Source organism: Passer domesticus, chromosome 20 (genome assembly GCF_036417665.1).
Source record: "Passer domesticus isolate bPasDom1 chromosome 20, bPasDom1.hap1, whole genome shotgun sequence".
Lineage (NCBI taxonomy): Eukaryota > Metazoa > Chordata > Aves > Passeriformes > Passeridae > Passer > Passer domesticus.
In genome coordinates this window covers 11,935,256-11,952,836 of record NC_087493.1, presented here as the reverse complement: position 1 = coordinate 11,952,836, position 17,581 = coordinate 11,935,256, and the positions used below count along the sequence as shown (strand labels likewise).

General features: G+C 60.3%; 1 protein-coding gene across 5 annotated transcripts in view; it reads right to left on the bottom strand.

Annotated features, from left to right (window-relative positions):
- Positions 1-15,839, bottom strand: part of PIK3R5 (phosphoinositide-3-kinase regulatory subunit 5) — a 39,384-nt gene extending 23,545 nt beyond the window's left edge. For 2 of the 5 annotated variants that reach the window (XM_064395655.1, XM_064395660.1), the window contains exon 1: positions 15,712-15,839. The gene's annotated coding sequence lies outside the window, so the exon portion shown is untranslated. Of the gene's footprint in view, positions 1-4,591; positions 4,732-6,694; positions 6,751-13,447; positions 13,677-15,711 lie in introns of those variants that run through there. The other 3 variants (XM_064395657.1, XM_064395659.1, XM_064395656.1) reach the window with 3 other exon arrangements.
- Between the last annotated feature and the right edge of the window lie 1,742 nt (positions 15,840-17,581).

Here is a 17,581-nt window from a genome sequence, read left to right as displayed (position 1 = left end):
GTGCCACCCAAACCCCGGTCAGACAGGGCCGGGCAGAGGCTGCTGTGACACTGAGGACACAGCAAGCCACGGCAGGGACCGTGGGGGACATTCCCTCCCTGGGCTGCACACCCTCCGTCCAGGGAGTCCCCACGCCCTGAGCCAACGGGGGAAGAGGCAGCAGAGGAGGAACACAGAGAATTGCTCCTGAAGAGTGCCTTAGGCAGTGATTTCATCTCAAAGCAGAGGATAAAACTCCTGGCATGAGAAGAAAATCTACCTCTGGAATAACAAGAGCGCCTGTGCCTGCTGGATAATGGTGCTGAGGGGCAGGAATGACACGGGACATCCCACTGCTCACAGGAGGAAAGGAAATCCTGAGTTACCAGTGGGAAATGGTGTTTAGGGAAGAGGAGAGGTACCAGCCTTGGGAGGAGGAACAGGAGCAAGCCCTACCCAGGCAGCTTTCGAACAGCAGCGCCTCATTTACACCAAAAATGTGAGAACTGGGGAGCCCCAGCTGCAGAGCTCCCCCAGAGCCGGAGATCAGCGCCTGCTCTCGCTGGCTCTGAGAACCAGGCTGGAGGAGAGGCTCCAGCAGCGCGCAGGGAAAGCACCTAACGTGCAGAGCAGTTTCGGACCCTCCGAGTGTCAAACAGCACTCGCAGAACGTGACACAACAGGGGCACAGCAGCCCCGGGCTGACACCCAGGGCTGGCTGCTGCTCCCCTGTGCCAGCTCAGCATGGTGTAACCCCCAGCAGCAGCACCCAGCTGCCCCAGATCCCCGCAGGGGAGGGCTGGCCCTGCCGTGGGACCCGCGGGGAGGAGAGGCTCAGGCTGAGCCCCCGAGCCCGCGCTGTGCCCGCTCAGCACCGGCGGTTTCATCGCCCAGCCCCTCCCGGCCCCAGCCCCGGGATCAGAGCAGGAAACCCACAGCAGGCTCAGAAAAGCCTAAGACGAGTCAGCCCCTCTCAAAGCCCTCCACCCGAGCCTTGGCGTCCCTGCAAAGGGGAGTTATTCAATGGGATTGCCCAAATGCCAGCCCCGAGATTACCTGCCTCAGCAGCCAGAGCTTAAGGCTGGGCTTGGGAGGTGAAGGGTCTATGAACACCAGAAAAATAAACCCCAGAGCTGCAAACAAACAACAACAGCTCCAAAGTGCAACCGCCTTTGTTTGGGAGATTTGGAGATAAAGGCTCCACTGAAAGAAAGAAAAAAATCCAAAATACCGGGAGCAGGGTCCCACACTGCCCAGCTCAGCTGCCCTGGCTCTGGGATGTGCTGCCCTCCAGCTGGTAAAGGCACAGGGAGGCTGCTGGGGCATCAGCAGCAGCACCCACAGCACCCCCAGGTGCAACAAGGCCCTGGGGGTCCCAGCACCATGAACCAGTGCCAAGGGGGCACCTTTGCCACGTCCCTCCACAGGAGCAGCCCTGGTGATAACGGAGATGCTGGACCTCAAATTTGGGATTGAGTCATCCCAAGGGTGTGCAACCAAAGCACAACTGAGCCACAGGAGGAGCAAAATCAGGGCTGCAAGAGGCTGAGCAAAAAGAACAAAATAATCTGAGAAACTGTTCTGAGGTGAGGGAATTCCTCAGTGAATGGAGAGAATGTCAAAAAAATCAATCTGCCCAGAGGGTGCACAAGGAGAAACGTGGAGAGTCTCAAGGAGTCAGAACAAAACCTTGCAACTCCTCATTTCAAAACAGAGTTTGCCCTCATCTGCCTGTGATTCAAAAAGCAAAAATCAAGCCAGAAAAAAAATGAAACTTTTCATTTCTGATCAACAGAGACGTTTTGCTCCACACAGCAGTTTAGATTCACGTAGCAAAGAGCAAGCCCCCAGCAGGCCAGCCCTCCCTGGGAGCAGTGGGACCCAGGTGTTTCACCTGCCCCAAGGACGTTCCTGGGCTGCTTTGCCCTCCTGCAGCATCCCTGAGACATCCCAGCCTGGAGCTCCAAGTGCTCTGTGTCTGCAGAGCTCGCAGGCACTCATCCCCACTCCTCTGGAAGCACTCGTGGCTCCAGGGACCAGGGACAGGCTTTAACCCGTGTGAGGGCAGGTGAAACACCTGGCTCAGAGTGGGGACTTCAGCAGCTCCTGCCCGGGGCAGGGACCAGAGAGGGGCTGGAGTCTCCTCCCAGGGATATTCCAGAGGTTCTGGACACAGCCCTGTGCCCTGAGCTCTGGGATGGCCGGCTGGAGATGGGCCCTGGGATCCCTTCCAGCCTGGCCCACCCTGGCGTTCTGGGACCCGAGGGCACCTTAAACCCCGAGCTGTGAGATCCAGCCACCAGAATGACCCGTGCTTGTCTCAGCTCTCCCACCTCTCCTATTTTAACCGCAGTCCTCGCAGCTCAGGTCACACCTGGGCACTGCTTCTGGGAGGCGCCTGGTGAGCTTTTTTAAACATTTGATCATTTTAGAACAGAAGCAGCCCAGGCTGAGCCAGGGGAGGTCACTGCCAGCGTGGTGATGCTCCCGGCACATCCCCACCTCCCACCTCGGCACCGCCGGGCTGGCAGCAGCTCCTTCCCCTTCCCACTCACCTCCGGGGACACCTCCGGGAAGCCCTCGGGAATGTCCCGCTCTCCCCAAATTCACACGGGAGGTGCAAAGACCCGGCTAATTAGCCGGCCTGGCCCCCGCGCTGTTAGGGGCCGCCAATTAGCGGCGGTCGCTGTCCCGGCGGAGCTCCGCGCTGGGTGAGCCCAGGCGCAGAGAGCCCTCGGTGCCAGCCCCGGGACCCCTGGCGGTGTTTGTGCTCTGGTCCCCAGCCCCGTGCCCGCACGGCTCCTGCCGGGAGCCGGGCAGCTCCGTGCCCACACGGCCGGGCAGCGCCGGGGCTCCTGCTGTGCCGGCACTCCGCTCCTGGGCATCACACCCCGAACTGAAATCAGCTCTTGCCCGCGGTGCTCTGCGGTGAGGAGCTCTCCCGGCTGGGGGTCAGCTGAAGCTCCGTGTTTCCAAGAGCTGTTGGGTTTTTCCCTGCCCCGGCTCCATCTGTGACTCAGCAGCACCGGGAGCATCCCGGGGATCCCAGCGCCTGGGAGGGGGGGACGAACCCCGGCACTCGTCACCCTCCCAGAGTGCTCAGCCCTGCACCAGGACAACACGAGCTGGTGCTGTCCAGTGCTCCCAGAGGGAGCCACGAGTCCACGATCGAAGCCCAGAGCTGGCTGAGACCTATCTGTGCCTCAGTTTCCCCTCCAGCAGGAGCGGCCGAGGCTCCTGCTCAGCACTCAGCTGCAAAGGGACTTTTCTTTCATCCTCTCACTTTTATCTCCTACTGTAACCTTCCCAATCCCTTTTGTAAACCTGGCAGGCAGAGCAGGACATGCCAAAAAAGCATTTTTTAAACAAAACAACCTAATTCTTCACCGAGGTTATTTCTAACCCGCAAGAACCACTTGCCTTAACCAAGATATCCTGCCACGGGCACCCAGCCACCCATCCTCAAACTCTCTGAGCAGCAAAACAATGACACACAGCCAGAACTGCCCATGCAGCAGCAAATTGCAGAAATAAAGCTGCACACGAGAACACCACGTGTTCCCAGCAGCAGTGCAAGCAGGGGAGCTGTGGATTTGACCACTGGGACCAGAACTGCCCTGGAACTGGTTTGTTTTCTTTTTTTTTTTTTTTTTTTAATCCCAAATTTCTCAGAAACAAAATACAGAACTGCCTTGTGTCCGGAGCCTTGCTACTGCAGCAAGCACTCAGCTCAGTAAATCTAATTAATGAGGCAGGAAAAGTGTCACTCGTTTGCTAACTACTGCACCCAGGGCTGCCAAACAGACAGATAAAGGATTTAGCTGGGGCCTATTCCAGCCAGAGGAGCTGGGAACCTGGCAGGGAGAGCAGGAGATTAGAGGGGCCTGAAAAGAAAAGGAGAGGAGGGGGAAAGAAAAACCATCCCACCAGATTAGCACTTTGCAAATGCAAGCATGTAAATCAGCTTAGGCTTGCTATAATGCCACCCTTGTGAGCATCTGGGCACAGCAGCGGGCAGGGCTCGCCTTCCCTGGGCAGGGCACAGAGCTCCCCACAGAACTGCAGCCCTGCTTCCACAGGAAGCCAATTAGGAGAGACCCGGGAACAGGGAAAGATTCATAATTGCAATTAGGCCTTCAAAGGGCTCGTCCCGAGCACGGCCCTCACAGATGGAGCTGGGGGAGGGAAAATCCCCACAAACTCTAAAACACGGGGCTTTGGATACCCCCAAGCTGGAAGAGCTCCTCATCCCCAGAACAAGGCTTCACCTGGCAGAGGAGGACTCAGCTCTGAGGGGCCCGGGCAGGACCAAGAGATTTGGGTTAAATCTGCATCAAAGGGATCCAACAATTGTCCCCTACTGCTGCTGACTGATCCTTCATCCCATCCCATCCCATCCCATCCCATCCCATCCCATCCCATCCCATCCCATCCCATCCCATGGATCCCATCCATCCCATCCCATCCCATCCCATCCCATCCCATCCCATCCCATCCCATCCCATCCCATCCCATCCCATCCCATCCCAACCTCCTGGCTCTGGCCCCAGCCATGGATCTGCTGCTCCACTGTGCCCTTGGCAGGAGAAAGGGTTGGGAAGAGGAAACTCACCCAAGGTGCCAGGGCCACCCCTGGAGGTGTGGGCAGAGCACAGAGGGGCTGCAGCGGCTCTGGTGCCACTCAGGACAGCTCTGCTCTGCCCGTGCCCGCTGCCAGCCCTCATAGACACTTCCCTGTGCTGGCACCTCCTCTCCTCTCCTCTCCTCTCCTCTCCTCTCCTCTCCTCTCCTCTCCTCTCCTCTCCTCTCCTCTCCTCTCCTCTCCTCTCCTCTCCTCTCCTCTCCTCTCCTCTCCTCTCCTCTCCTCTCCTCTCCTCTCCTCTCCTCTCCTCTCCTCTCCTCTCCTCTCCTCTCCTCTCCTCTCCTCTCCTCTCCTCTCCTCTCCTCTCCTCTCCTCTCCTCTCCTCTCCTCTCCTCTCCTCTTCTCTCCTCTCCCCCACACTCCCAGCTTTCCCTGCAGCCCCTCTGAGCAGCTGGAGCACACCTGGCCCGGCAGGAGCAGAGCTGGGCTGCTCCCCTGGCTGGGGATGCTCCTCTCCCTCCCGGCCCCCAGGCTGCAGCAGGAGCCCCAGCCCAGCCCAGGCTGCAGGGTGCTGCTGCTGTGGGACCCCAGAGCCCGCAGGGACAAGGTGACCCCCCCAGTCATCCACAGCACGTCCCAAAGTGCTGCTGCTCTCCCCCACAGGTCCAACTCCTCCTCTCCCCCCTCAGCTGCCCTGGGGAGCTGTTCCCAGGCTCAGAATCTGTGGTGTGACCTTGGAAAGTCCTCGGTGTCTCTGGAAATGCACTGGCTCTGGGTGTTTTTGCATAAGCTACTTTCTCTGGGATGTTTTGCCCCAGTGCTGAGCACGTAGGGCTCGGTAATCAAATGAGCTCAAAGAAAATTCCAGCCAAAAGCCCGGCAGCCGCGGTGGGAGCGGCCGAGAGCATCCCCAGGAGCACAGCTCGGGCTCAGGGCTCTGCCTCCCCAGCAGACTCATCCCAAGGTGGGAATGTTCTGTGGAGAGCAGCAGCACTGTGTGAGATCCAACCCAGCCCACGGGCCAGCAGGGACACGGGATGGTGCTTCCCGAGGCTGGAAAAACGGGAGAAGGGAACTCCCCGGAGCCTGCAGAGCCTGCAGCCCCCGTGCTCTGCTCTCCTGCCACCCCAACCCTGCCCAGCTGAGCAGCAAGCGCCAGGCCAGGAGCTGAGCCCCAAACCCATCCCCGCACGGATCCCCCTCCCCAGCCCGAGGCTGGACACGGTCTCCAAGCGCAACCCCCACTTCTGCAATTTCAGAGATCTTCTTACCCCACCTTCCGTGTGCTGCGCCAAAAGGAGAAGTGCTCAGGGCCGGGGGGAAGTTGTGGCACCCTTTCCTCTCCTGGAGAGGATTTCAGGCTCCTGCCACATCCGAGGGGCAGCTGTGGCCACGCTGCAGGGCTGGCACTGCACAGGGCCCTGGCCTGGGGCAAGCAGTTCCAGGAACATCAACAGGCCAGAGCAAGAAAGCACAGAAATAGAGCCCACACAGAAATGACAGGGCAGAAAGCCCAGAAATAAAGTTTACACAGAAATAACCTGGGCAGAAAGCACAGAAATAAAGCCCACACAGAAACGACGTGGGCAGAAAGGACCAGGCTGCCCCTGGCTGCCAGAGCCCCCAGCAGGGCACACAGAGGGCTGGGCAGGGACACAGAGAGCAGCTCCAGGGACTCTGGGCTGCCCTAAAGGATGGCACAGGTGGGCAAGCTGGGCTCGGGCAGCCCTGGGCCTTCCCCCCCCGTCTGAGGGGTCAGCTCCCCCCAGGCTGGGCAGGGGCAGAGCCAGGAGAGCCCCTCCATCCCCAAGTGTGCCTGGGGCTGCTCCTGCCCACCTGAAAGACAGCTCCATCCCCACCAGCTGCTGCCAGATCCAAAGGAAAGGCTGTTCCCATCACCATCACCAGAGCCTGCCCCTTTGCTTGGCAGGAGCGCTCTGCTCTCCACCTGGAGGAGCTCAGCCATCCCTCCTGTCCCTGCAGCCACCAAAGCCTGCGTGTCTGCTGCCGCGAGGGAAAGGCCATCCCCGTTTGGAGGGAAAGGTCTCCTGCCTCCCCTCCCCAGGGGCCGAGCCCCGTTAGCAGAAGCTTTCTGCAGCACACCAGAAGTGGCTCAGGCCACAGCACACTCACTATTTACAAGTTCCTGCTGGAGCTCATCAGCAGCGAGGCACCCGCGGTGTTTTCAGAGGGACTGTCCAGGAGCTCTGCAATTACAGCGCTTTAATTAGCAGGCACAAGGTCGGAACACAAGGCCCAGCATTCACACCTCGTTGGGATCGCTGGGGGAGCAGCACACAAGGTCTGCCACAGCTGAGGGCTCCCATCCCTGAACAAGGGGAAATGGACTTTCTGAGATGGACCAAGTCCTCGGGGCTTGCAGAGGAGTGCATGCAGCAGGAAAACCCAGTTCCCCTCCAAAAACTCCCCAGAGCACAGCTGCTCAGAAAGGGAGAAACCACGGGGGGATCAAAGTCCACACTCAGCACCAGCTGGAGAAGGAAACTGCCACTGCTGCCCTGCAGAACATTGATCTCGGCAGGGATTCAGCTGAAGGAAGCTCTCCAGGGCTGGCTGTGGCTGGCCAGGTGCTCTGTGCTCCCTCAGGAGTTCATTCATGGCGTGGTTGGGGTTGGCAGGGACCCTCTCCAGCCTGAATCTTGGTGAACTTCTGCCCAGCCAACAAGCCACGAGGCACAGCAGCCAACACTCCTGGTGTCTGTTCCTTACAACACTTCAGGATTATCATCCTGAGCCCCAAAAAACAATGGAGTCCAAGCAAGAGGGAAACCAATGAATGATGCAGTGACTTTGGAGCACCCATCATGTCTCTGCTCTGCTGTGGAGCTCTGTGCTGACTGGGCCTGTCCAGGGACAGGAGCCATTGCCTCCAGCAGCCAGCCTGGAATGGGGCTGGAGAGGCCACCCAGGACATCACCAACCCCACCCCACCCTGCCCACTCGCGGGGCCCTGGGAGTTTGGCAAAACTCAGCCCGGCTAAGAGCGGCCTCGGTTTTCCTCCTCAAAAACCCCGAGGCCAACAGAAATGACACAGATCTGATGTGAGTAAGAGCTGCCCAGTTTTATAGCTCGGTTTTCAGAGAGGAAATGCTCTTGTTCCTGGCAGCAATTCTGAAAACCCCTGGCCACATGATGCAAGAGTTAATTTTAGCCGCTACCAGTCATTGTCACCGCAGTGAAGTTCCACCCACATCACAGGCAATTCCTGGCTCCAGGTGAGATCCCAGGAGGACAGGGGCTGGGGACAGCCTGACAGCAGCTGGGTGTCACCAGCAGGGTGGGATGGAAGCCCCAGGGCTCCTCCCTAGGGAAGGTGGAAGCTCAGCACAGGAGTTCCTGTGTGTCACAGCGGGAAAAATAAAAAATTCAGCAAGTGCATCATTTAGGGAAGAAAAGGTGTTTCCCAAAGTGCAGCACAGCCCGAGCTGCTCCTGCTGAGCAGGAGCTGAAGGACAGAGCACAAGGGACAGGGCACGAGGGCACGTCCCTGCTGGGAGGGGTCTGTGCCCACTCAAGGGGGAGCTGGTGAACCCCGGGTGTGCCCAGGCTCAGCAGCAGACCCCCCAAAAGCCTCAGGGACACCTGGCCTGGGGTCCATGGACACACGGAGTGCTGGGCTCCTCCCACGAGCCCCTGAAGGTGCCCCAAGGAAGGGCTTGGAGCAGGAGGGTCCCAGCACAGCCCGGTGTCCCACATCTCCAGCAGCTGCCCCAACTTCTCTGGCCATCCCTGGGAAATCCCTTCTTGCTGTGCCAGGGCACGTGTGGGTGGCACTGTCACGTTCAGAGCACAGGGGAAGCACCAGAGCTGCCACGCCAGAAGAGCTGCTCTTCACTGTTCTGTGTTCCCCCGAGCCTGCCCGTGCCTCTCCAAGCCCTTCCAGGATTCCTGTCCCCCACCAATGTCCTGTGGCTCCTACCCTGGCTGGGGGCAGGGCTGGCTCTGTGGGTGTTTTCTGTACAATAAACATCTCCCAGCCTGAACGGGGTCAGGGACCATCCCAGGTGGCCCAGGGGTCCCTCCCAGAGGGGACCCCAAGCCCTGCCCCACTGCCCTCCCCTTGCAGCCCCCTCATGAGCAGGAGCTGATCCCGATTCCTTCTGGCTGTTTGGAAAAACAAGTTTACACGTGAGATTTCAATTGGCCCTGGCTCTGCTTAACTCCTCCAGCTGTGAAACAAAGCAAGTGAGAGACAAACCTACAAACAAGCAGCGTGACCATTTCTGAGGGCTTTCTGTGAGCTCCAATGCCAAACCCACTAAACAGATTAACTTCCAGCATAAACAAGCAAGTAAATCTTTCCCCCAAGGCCCTGTGTATCCAAAGGAAGCTTTAGAAGTTGCTTCCTGCCATTGTGGAGGCCCTGCTGGGAACCCAGGAGCCTTTTCAGTCCCTGGCTTGGTTGCCCAAACCCTTCAGATCCCTCCCAGCACCGCTGGCTGCGGCACCACGGGGACAGGAGATGGCAGGGACGGGTTTGTCCCCGTCACCCCCAGGCCAAGGGCAGGCGGGGCTGGGAGTCCCAAAGCTGGCAGGAGGCTGCGAGCCCCAGGAGTGGCACAGGCACAGCACCCCTGTCCCAGCCAGGGCAGGGCAGGGGGTCCCCAAAGGGGCCAAGGGGGGGCACCCCCAGCAGGGGCCAAGGCCAGCAGGCTGCACCCCCCGAGTGCCCTCCAGCAGCCAGGGCAGCATCTGCCCCTCCTGGGGAGGGAGAACCACACACCCAGAGCCCGAGACCTCCCCACAGCCCCTGCCCACCCTGGGCAGCTGGAGGCCAGGCCCGTGCCCCAGAGCTGCAGAGGGCAAGGGCACAGCAGCACAAAGGGAAGGGGTGGCACTGGGGACACCGGGGCAGTGCCACCACGGTGAGGCAGCTCAGGGCCCCTGGGCTGGCTGTGCCTGGGGCCCAGAGCTGGGCATCCTTTGGGCTGGCCTTGTACAGCCACAGCTGCAGCCCTGGCAGCCAAAAATCCACGGAGGACACAAGGCAAGAGGCGCTCCCTTCTCCATGTGATGAACCCGTCCGTGACTCCCCGTCCCCTCTCCCCAGCTCAGGGACTGATCTGGAGGTGACACCACAGCCACAAGTGACACCAGGAGCGACTCTGAAGAGCCTCCAGCCAGGCTGGCACAGCCCTGACCTCAGAGCAAGCTCCCAAATCCCCCCAGGCACCCACCACAGGAGCAGGGGGTCAGCACAGGAACTTCCAGCCCCCAGGTGCTCCCAGGATGGGCTGGAGCCTCCTGGCACAGGGGCTTTTCTCCCAAAAGGGGCAGAAACAAGGCTCCTTCATCGCAGCCCTGCTCCTGGGAGCTGAGCTGACACTGGCTGTCAGCTGTCAGTGACTGTGAACGCCCCATTTCCAAACCAGCATTTCCAAAGGCTGCCCCTTCAGCCTAAAGCACCACCCTCACAGTGATGCCCTGCTTGGAGCCCACCTGGAGGGACAGTGTTTAACTCACCTGGAGCAGGTGGGAGAGTGTTTAATTCACCTGGAGCAGGTGGGACAGTGTTAAACTCTCACCTGGAGCAGGTGGTATGGTGTTTAACTCACCTGAAGCAGGTGGGACAGTGTTTAATTCACCTGGAGCAGGTGGTATGGTGTTTAACTCACCTGGAGCAGGTGGGACGGTGTTTAACTCTCACCTGAAGCAGGTGGGACAGTGTTAAACTCTCACCTGGAGCAGGTGGGACAGTGTTTAACTCACCTGGAGCAGGTGGGACGGTGTTAAACTCTCACCTGGAGCAGGTGGGACAGTGTTTAACCCACCTGAAGCAGGTGGGACAGTGTTAAACTCTCACCTGGAGCAGGTGGGATGGTGTTAAACTCTCACCTGGAGCAGGTGGGACAGTGTTTAACCCACCTGAAGCAGGTGGGACAGTGTTTAACTCACCTGGAGCAGGTGGGACAGTGTTTAACTCACCTGAAGCAGGTGGGATGGTGTTAAACTCTCACCTGGAGCAGGTGGGACGGTGTTAAACTCTCACCTGGAGCAGGTGGGATGTCATTTAACACTCAATATCCTCCATCACTTCTAAACCCATCACTGGGATCTGGCGGCTCAGGGCCATGGAGTTCCCAGGCTCTGGGCCACAGAAGTGGGACCATTGCTGCACAGGCTGGAGCTCCCCAAGGGAGCAGCCCCTGGCATGGGGACCCGAGCAGCCTGGGGACCATCCCCAGGTAATGAGCAGCCCTCGGGGAACATTAACCTTGTTGGCTTGATTGCAACCCCACTAACTGACCCAGGGAGGCCTCAGGCAGGACCCCAGAGCTGGATGAGGAGCAGCAGGGATCTCTCCCGGGCTGGAATTCCCTCATTCCCACTGCAAAGCACACCTGGGAGATGCTGCGAGTCCCCAGACAGCTGCACACCCGTGTGTGCCCATTTAGGAGCTCTGTCAACACAAAGACACCGAGAATGAAGAAACATTGGCTGAGTTTCACATGCCAGAAACAATGAGAAAAGGGAAATGCCACCTGAAAGGATGGGAGCTTGTTTGCCGAGAAGCCTCTGGGCTGAGGGTTTAAATAGACACAGAGCACGGGGGAAGCAGCTGAAAGGGGAAGCGCTTCATCCTAATTTGAGACAACAAAGAATAGGCCTTTGTGGAAGGGATGAAAAACACTCCTGCAGGCCCAGAGCAACGCGCCTTTCCCAAAGCAGTGGCAGCCATGCCCCGCGCACACAGCCCCGCGCCGGGACCGGCACACACGGCAGGGAGAGCACTCAGACCTCCAGCAGGGCACAGAACCACGGCCAATTCCTCCCCCGGGGCTGCGGGGCAGTCACAAGGCCGGGTGAGCCGAGCCCTTCCTGCCCAGACGCCGCAGCCGCCAGCGGCGTGACCGGGGCCGGTGCCCGTGCCCCCCGTCCCTGGCACCCAGCACACGGGCTGCTCATGCCAGCCTGCTCACTTCTGCTTCACCCGCCCAGAACCAGCACCAGCCGCGTCGGGGGGCACCCAGGCTGCTCCCTGCCCAAGCGCTGTGGGGGTTTTGGGCAATGAAACAGATCTGAGGGGAGGCCAAGGCCCAGCCCCATCTCTTACAAACACAGGCAGAGCCCCTGTGGCACAGAGTCACTGACACTTGTCACTGAGAGCTGTCACAGTGCCACGGCGGTGCCCCACGCAGCCAGGACGCGCTCTCTGTCCCCTCCTGACCCGGGCAGAGCCACCTGCGGGCCCTTCCCGGCTGGCACAGGTGGGGAGGCAGCCCGGGCACCCCGGGCCCGGCCCCGTTCCGGGAAGGAGCAGCCCAGGTGGGAGCGCTCAGCCACAGCTGCCCCGGCAGCTCCGGCCCCCGGGCCCGGCCTCGCCGAGCCAGAGAGCGAGCTGGGTGAGCTGAAGTGAAAGCAGCCCAGCCCGGGCTCCAAAGCACCCCGGGAGCATCGCCCTGCCGAGGTGCACAGCCGGGCCCGTCCTGCCGCGCTGCACGAGTGTGCTTTCTGTGACAGAGTGACAAAACTATCGCTTCTTTTCTAGAAAAGGAAAGAGGCTTAGAAGTTTCTCTCAACTATTATATGAAAAGCTACCTTATAGGACTTCAGGGATTCACCTAAATCTTAAGGGCAGCTAATTGGATAGAAGCTGAAAAGTCCCGCTTGAACAATCAGGTAGAAAAAGGAATTAGGGGCTTTTGTGAGGTGTTTTTTACCAGGAGCAGACCTCTGCACCTGGCTCAGGTTTTTCTGTTTGTTATTTTGCCTTTTATTAAACCTTTTTGTTTCTAACACTGCAGCAGAAGTCATCCTGCTCATTTTATGCCCCCAAGAACAGCTTAGCTATCCTTGGGTGTATTATATATTCTTTTGAGAGTTTATGAGACCTGGCTCTGAAAATAAAAATATAATACCACACCTCTGCCATCCCGGCCAGGCCTTCCCGCTGCGCCAGCCCATCAGCCGCTAGCTGAAGTTGCTTTATTTTTATTTCTTTTTCCAGTGGCAGAGCTTGAAATCAGAGATGAACACGCCTGAAGGAGCTCCTGCCTGGCCTCTCATGTATTCCAGATGCACATGCTCCAATCGCCGCTTGCCAAACAGGATACGAGGCGCAAGGAAATAAAGCATTTTATCTTCAAGCTTTTCCAAGAGGGTATTAGAAACAATGGGGAGGAAATACAAAATTAACACTAGAGAAGAGCAATTGGCAGTGCCCTTGCGAGGCTGTTCTTCATTACAAGGCTGCCTATTCAGCGGCTTTCATTAGGAAAATCACATCGCAGAGCCATTCCCAACAGTGTCCCTATTTCCTAATTAGGCTGCGCCAAAGAGCTGCATCTCCCAGCTCCCGCCCGGCGCACAATCACAACAATTACCATTTCACTGCGCCCGGCCGCCGAAAACACCGCAATTAAAGCATCTGAGGAGTCACACGGGCGCGTCAGCAGCGAGACAAGTTCTCACGTCGTGCTAATTGGCGGCCAGAGGGATCAGAAGGACGGGACTGGGGCCGGGTCCCCGCGCTGGGAAAGGCGCTGGGGGGCTCCCCGGGCTCGGTGCCAGCGCAGCGCGGTGACAGCTCCTGCCCTCCCTCCGGACCCCCGGGAGCACCCTTGGGTCACACCCCGCCACCAAAGAGCCCTGACCGGCCCAGGTGTCGCAGCCCTGGGGGGTGCAGGTGTCACCTGGTGATGGCTTTGGATGGGTGGGACCTCACAGAGACATGAGAGACGGGACAAGGATGGGGAGCCCGGAGCCTCTGAGGGAAGCGGAGCAAAGGAGAGAGCAGGGATTGCACCCACAGCTGCCGTTTCCTGCAGGCAGTGACATTTCCAGCCCGAACCAGCAAAGCAATGCCCAGGGAGCTGTGGGCACAGTTTCCATACAAACCTCGTCCTCCCTCCCCATCCTCTCACCTGGAAGTTCAAACCGCTGCTGGGAGCAGAGCTCAGGCACAAAAGGAGCCTCTCACTGCTCAAAAGCACCTGGGGCACTCACCTGAGTGACACCCTCGGGCACAACTTTCCACTCGCAGAATAAGAATGCAAAATTGGGCAGCCCCGCTCAGCGGGCACCCAAGAAAGAGAAGTCGAAACTACTCCAGGGTGAGCAGCAGCATGGCAAGGTCCCCGTGCCGTGCTGGCTGTCCCTGGTCCCCAGCAGAGGCAGGGCACTGGTGCTGGCAGCCCTCAGCCCCGGGGCTGCTGCAGCACGGGCAGCTCTCCCTGCCACAGCAGCTCATCCTGCTGGAGCAGCCCTGCTCCTCGCTGCCAGCACTTCCCACTGCTCTCAGTTCTTCTTTCTCGGTGCAAAACCCACATCTTCATTTTCACACTCAGCAAGAAGGCGCTCGGGGCCACTCCTGGTTGGTTCCTGTGCCAGCTGGATGCCCTGAGGAGGGAGAAGCCAGCGGCACCATCCTACAGCCCCGAGGTGTGGGGCTGCTGTCACCCAGCCAAGGCAGAACTCCCCTTTCTCTGCCTGAAGAAGCACTCCCGGGTGTCTCATGCCCTTTCGCCTGCCCTGAGCAGGCTGCAGAGCTGTGGAGCAGGACGGGGGTGGCCACACAGGGCCCGGCAAGGCTGAGCACTGGGCTCCCATCCCAGCTGCTGCTGCAGCTCACCTGGCTCTGCCCAGCTCCTTCCCTCGGAAAGCTGCAGGGCACCCCCAGCATCACCTGGGCCCTCTGGCCTCACACAGCCACCGTGACAGAGGGACAGAACCACTGCCACCAGCACAGCCCGGCTCTGCCTCCTTATCTTGTCACTTTTCTATGTCTGAGCTCCAATCTGAGCAGCACCCGGAGCTCCAAACCACTCTGCAGCCAGGTTTTGGAAACACTTCACAACTCCATCCGAGTTTGTGCTTTGAACAAGAGAAAAACCCAAACACCAAACCAAGAGACCTTTCTGACAGCAGGAAAAGTAAAGCCTTGACGTCCGGCATAACCCCTGGAGCTTGCAGCGGACCGAGATTTAGAAAATTGACCTGAGCAGTAAAACCAAACAAATTGCAGCTGCTCAGCACCAGGGCAAGCAGCAGGAGCAGCACCAGGCTGCAGCTGCCTGAGCAGTTTCGCTGCCCCGGGAGCAGCACGGCCCGAAACCAGCCCTGAGCAAAGCTCCGGGTGCTGGGGACAGCGGCCAGGTTGTCACAAACATGAAAACAAAGGGCTGAAAGCTCTTTTCTCCCGCTTTCGTTAGTGATTTGAATCAGCAGAGCCTTTTTCTCCCTCAGGGCTCACACCTCCACAGCAGCTCGCCATGCTCTGGGGGAGCCGGGCCGGGCGCTGACTGGGTGGCACTGGTGCCACTGGGAGGCACAGGAGCTCCTGATGGAAGATGCTCCTGGCAGGGACAAGGAGCAGCGCGGGCACAGCTCGGGGCTGGCGCCTGTCCAGCCCCGATGCGGGAGGGGTGACACTGCCGAGCTTGTCACATCCCAAGCCACATCCTGTTGCCAAAGCTGAGCCTTCCCTGGGCTGCACCCCGGCCCCGGGGCTGCGGAGAGCCGGCTGAGGGAGCGACAGGAGACTGCTGGTGACCTTTGGGTCCCCTCGGGGAAGGGCTCCTGCTGCAGTGACCGGGCTGAATCACTGCCGCCCTGCCAAAACCCCGGCCGGGGAGCGGAGAGCCCCCGGCATTTCCCGGGGACCCCGCGGCGGCACGGTGTCCCCTGGGGCGGGCAGGGCCCCACACCTGGCCCCGAGCAGCAGCTCCGCGGGGCCAGGCGGAGAAAAACAAACAGAGTCCCGAAATGAGTCACAACAGCCGGGCCGTCCCCACCCGCGGCGTGACACCGGCTCCTCCTGGCTGGCCACGGGCTGCAGGGGCACCCGAGGGAGACGCGGGGACCCCCCGAGGGTGCCAGAGAAACCCCACCCCGGGCAGTGACACCCCGCTGGTGGCTCTGAGAGGCAGCCCCCAGTCACACGCCAGCCCCGCACGCCCCCGCTTTCTGTCCCCCTGCTGTTACCCCGTGACAGCGAGCCCCCGCCACGGGCACTGCCCCTCCGGCACGGCGGTGCCCAGCGCGCCGGGTCCCGACCGCGGGCTGCACGGACACCCGGGAACGGAGGGAGCCCTTCCTCCGTGTGCACGGGTGTACGGAGCCCCCGCCCCGGTCACCCCGGGCTCGGTGCGCGCCCGGTCCCCCCATCCCGGCCCCCCCGGTCTCCCACCTGCGGAGCGGCTGCCGCCGGGGCTCCGTGCCCATCCTCGGCCGGCCCCGCCGGGCTCTCGCCGGGCTCCGCTCCGCGCCGGGCGGCACCGGCGGCACCGGGGCGGGCGGGGCTGGCGGCGGGTCCGCCCCGCACATGTGCACAGCCCGCCCAGCCCCGGCCGTGCCCCGGCACCTGCCCCCCGCCCCTCGCTTCCTCTGCCCGCCCAGCCCTTCCCTCCCTCCCTCCCTCCAGCCACCCCTCTGCCCCTGCCTCGCTGCCAGCGCCCTGCCGTTCATCCAGCCCATCACCCATGGATCCCCTTGTCCATCCATCCATGAACCCATCTATGGTGCCACTATCACCACTTCCCCTTCCACCCTTCACTCTTCCATTCATCCACCCCTCCTTCTATCCCCTGCTCCTGCCACTCTGCCCCTCATCCCTCCGTGTATTCATCCACCATCCTGCTATGCTCCCATCTGCCCTTCTCTCCATCAATCTCTTCTTCTTTCCATCCATCCATCCCTCATCCATCCATCCATCATCCATCCATCCATCATCCATCCATCCATCCATCCATCCATCCATCCATCATCCATCCATCCATCCATCCATCCATCCATCATCCATCCATCCATCATCCATCCATCCATCCATCCATCCATCCATGCATCCATCATCCATCCATCCATCATCCATCCATCCATCCATCCATCATCCATCCATCCATCCATCCATCCATCCATCCATCCATCATCCATCCATCCATCATCCATCCATCCATCCATCCATCATCCATCCATCCATCCCCCCATCCACCTCTCCATTCCTCCCTCCTGTGTGTGATGTTTCCTTCCCTCCCTCTGTCTCACCTTTGCAGGCCAAGCCCTCAGTCCCTCCGTGCCAGTGCCAAGCCCAGGCTGGTGACACAGGCTGGGACGTGCTGCTCTGGTGGCCCCTGGGAATGGCCTTTTCCTGTTGCCCCGCTGCTGCTCCTGAGCAAAGGCTGGTCCCCCCCTGGTTCCTGCCCCACTCCTGTCCCCTGCCCCACTCCTGCCCCCTGCACTCCGGGCTCAGGGCTGGGTCCCGCCCGGCCGGCGCTGGGGCAGGAATCCGGGCGGGTTCCCCTGCGGATCTCGGTTTGTCGAAGAGAGTGACCGCTGCCACCGCCGCTCCGAGAGTCGAAACCTGCTCGGGGGCCAAAATAGCTGTGGGTTCGGCAGTGAAATTCCAGTGAATTTTAAAAAAAGCAGACCCAGTCAGAGCCGAAATCCCCTTTCATTGGTGGCCCACGGAGACGAACGCCCGCAGTGCAAAGCACGTGGGACGAGAGCCCCGGGTGCCCGCGTCACCTGCGCCAGGTGAAACCCCGCAGAGGGACATGGGCTCGGCCTTCGCCAGCTGAGCGGCCACCAGCAGTTCAGAAGAAATCCTGAGGCAGCAAAAATAGCGGGACGGGGAAGGTCAGGTGGCGATGTCACGGTGCCACCTGCCCCGGGCGCTGACCTGGGGAACAGCCAAGCGCTCGGCACAGCTTTGTGTCCCAGCTCCTCTTGGCCAGAGCTCTTCACTGGGTGCCACTCTGGGGTGCCAGTCTGGCCTTTCCCACCCCTTCTGCCCCATTCCCACCTCCTCATTTCAGACCCAGCTCCTCAGGCAGATCCCTGAGCTGGAGGCACTGGGAGGTGTCTGAAGGGCCAAAGCACAGAGGCCGAACTCCTCTGGCTGCTGGGGCCACCGCGTGTCCCCTCCTGTCCCTTCCCTCCCCACCTGGGGCACTGGGAGCTCCTTGTTTTGCTCCTGGGGGCCCGGGGCAGCTGAGGAAGTTACCAAACATGGGCTGGGGGGGCTCGCGGCGGCGGAAGGAAGCGGAGGAGGGCAGGGAGGG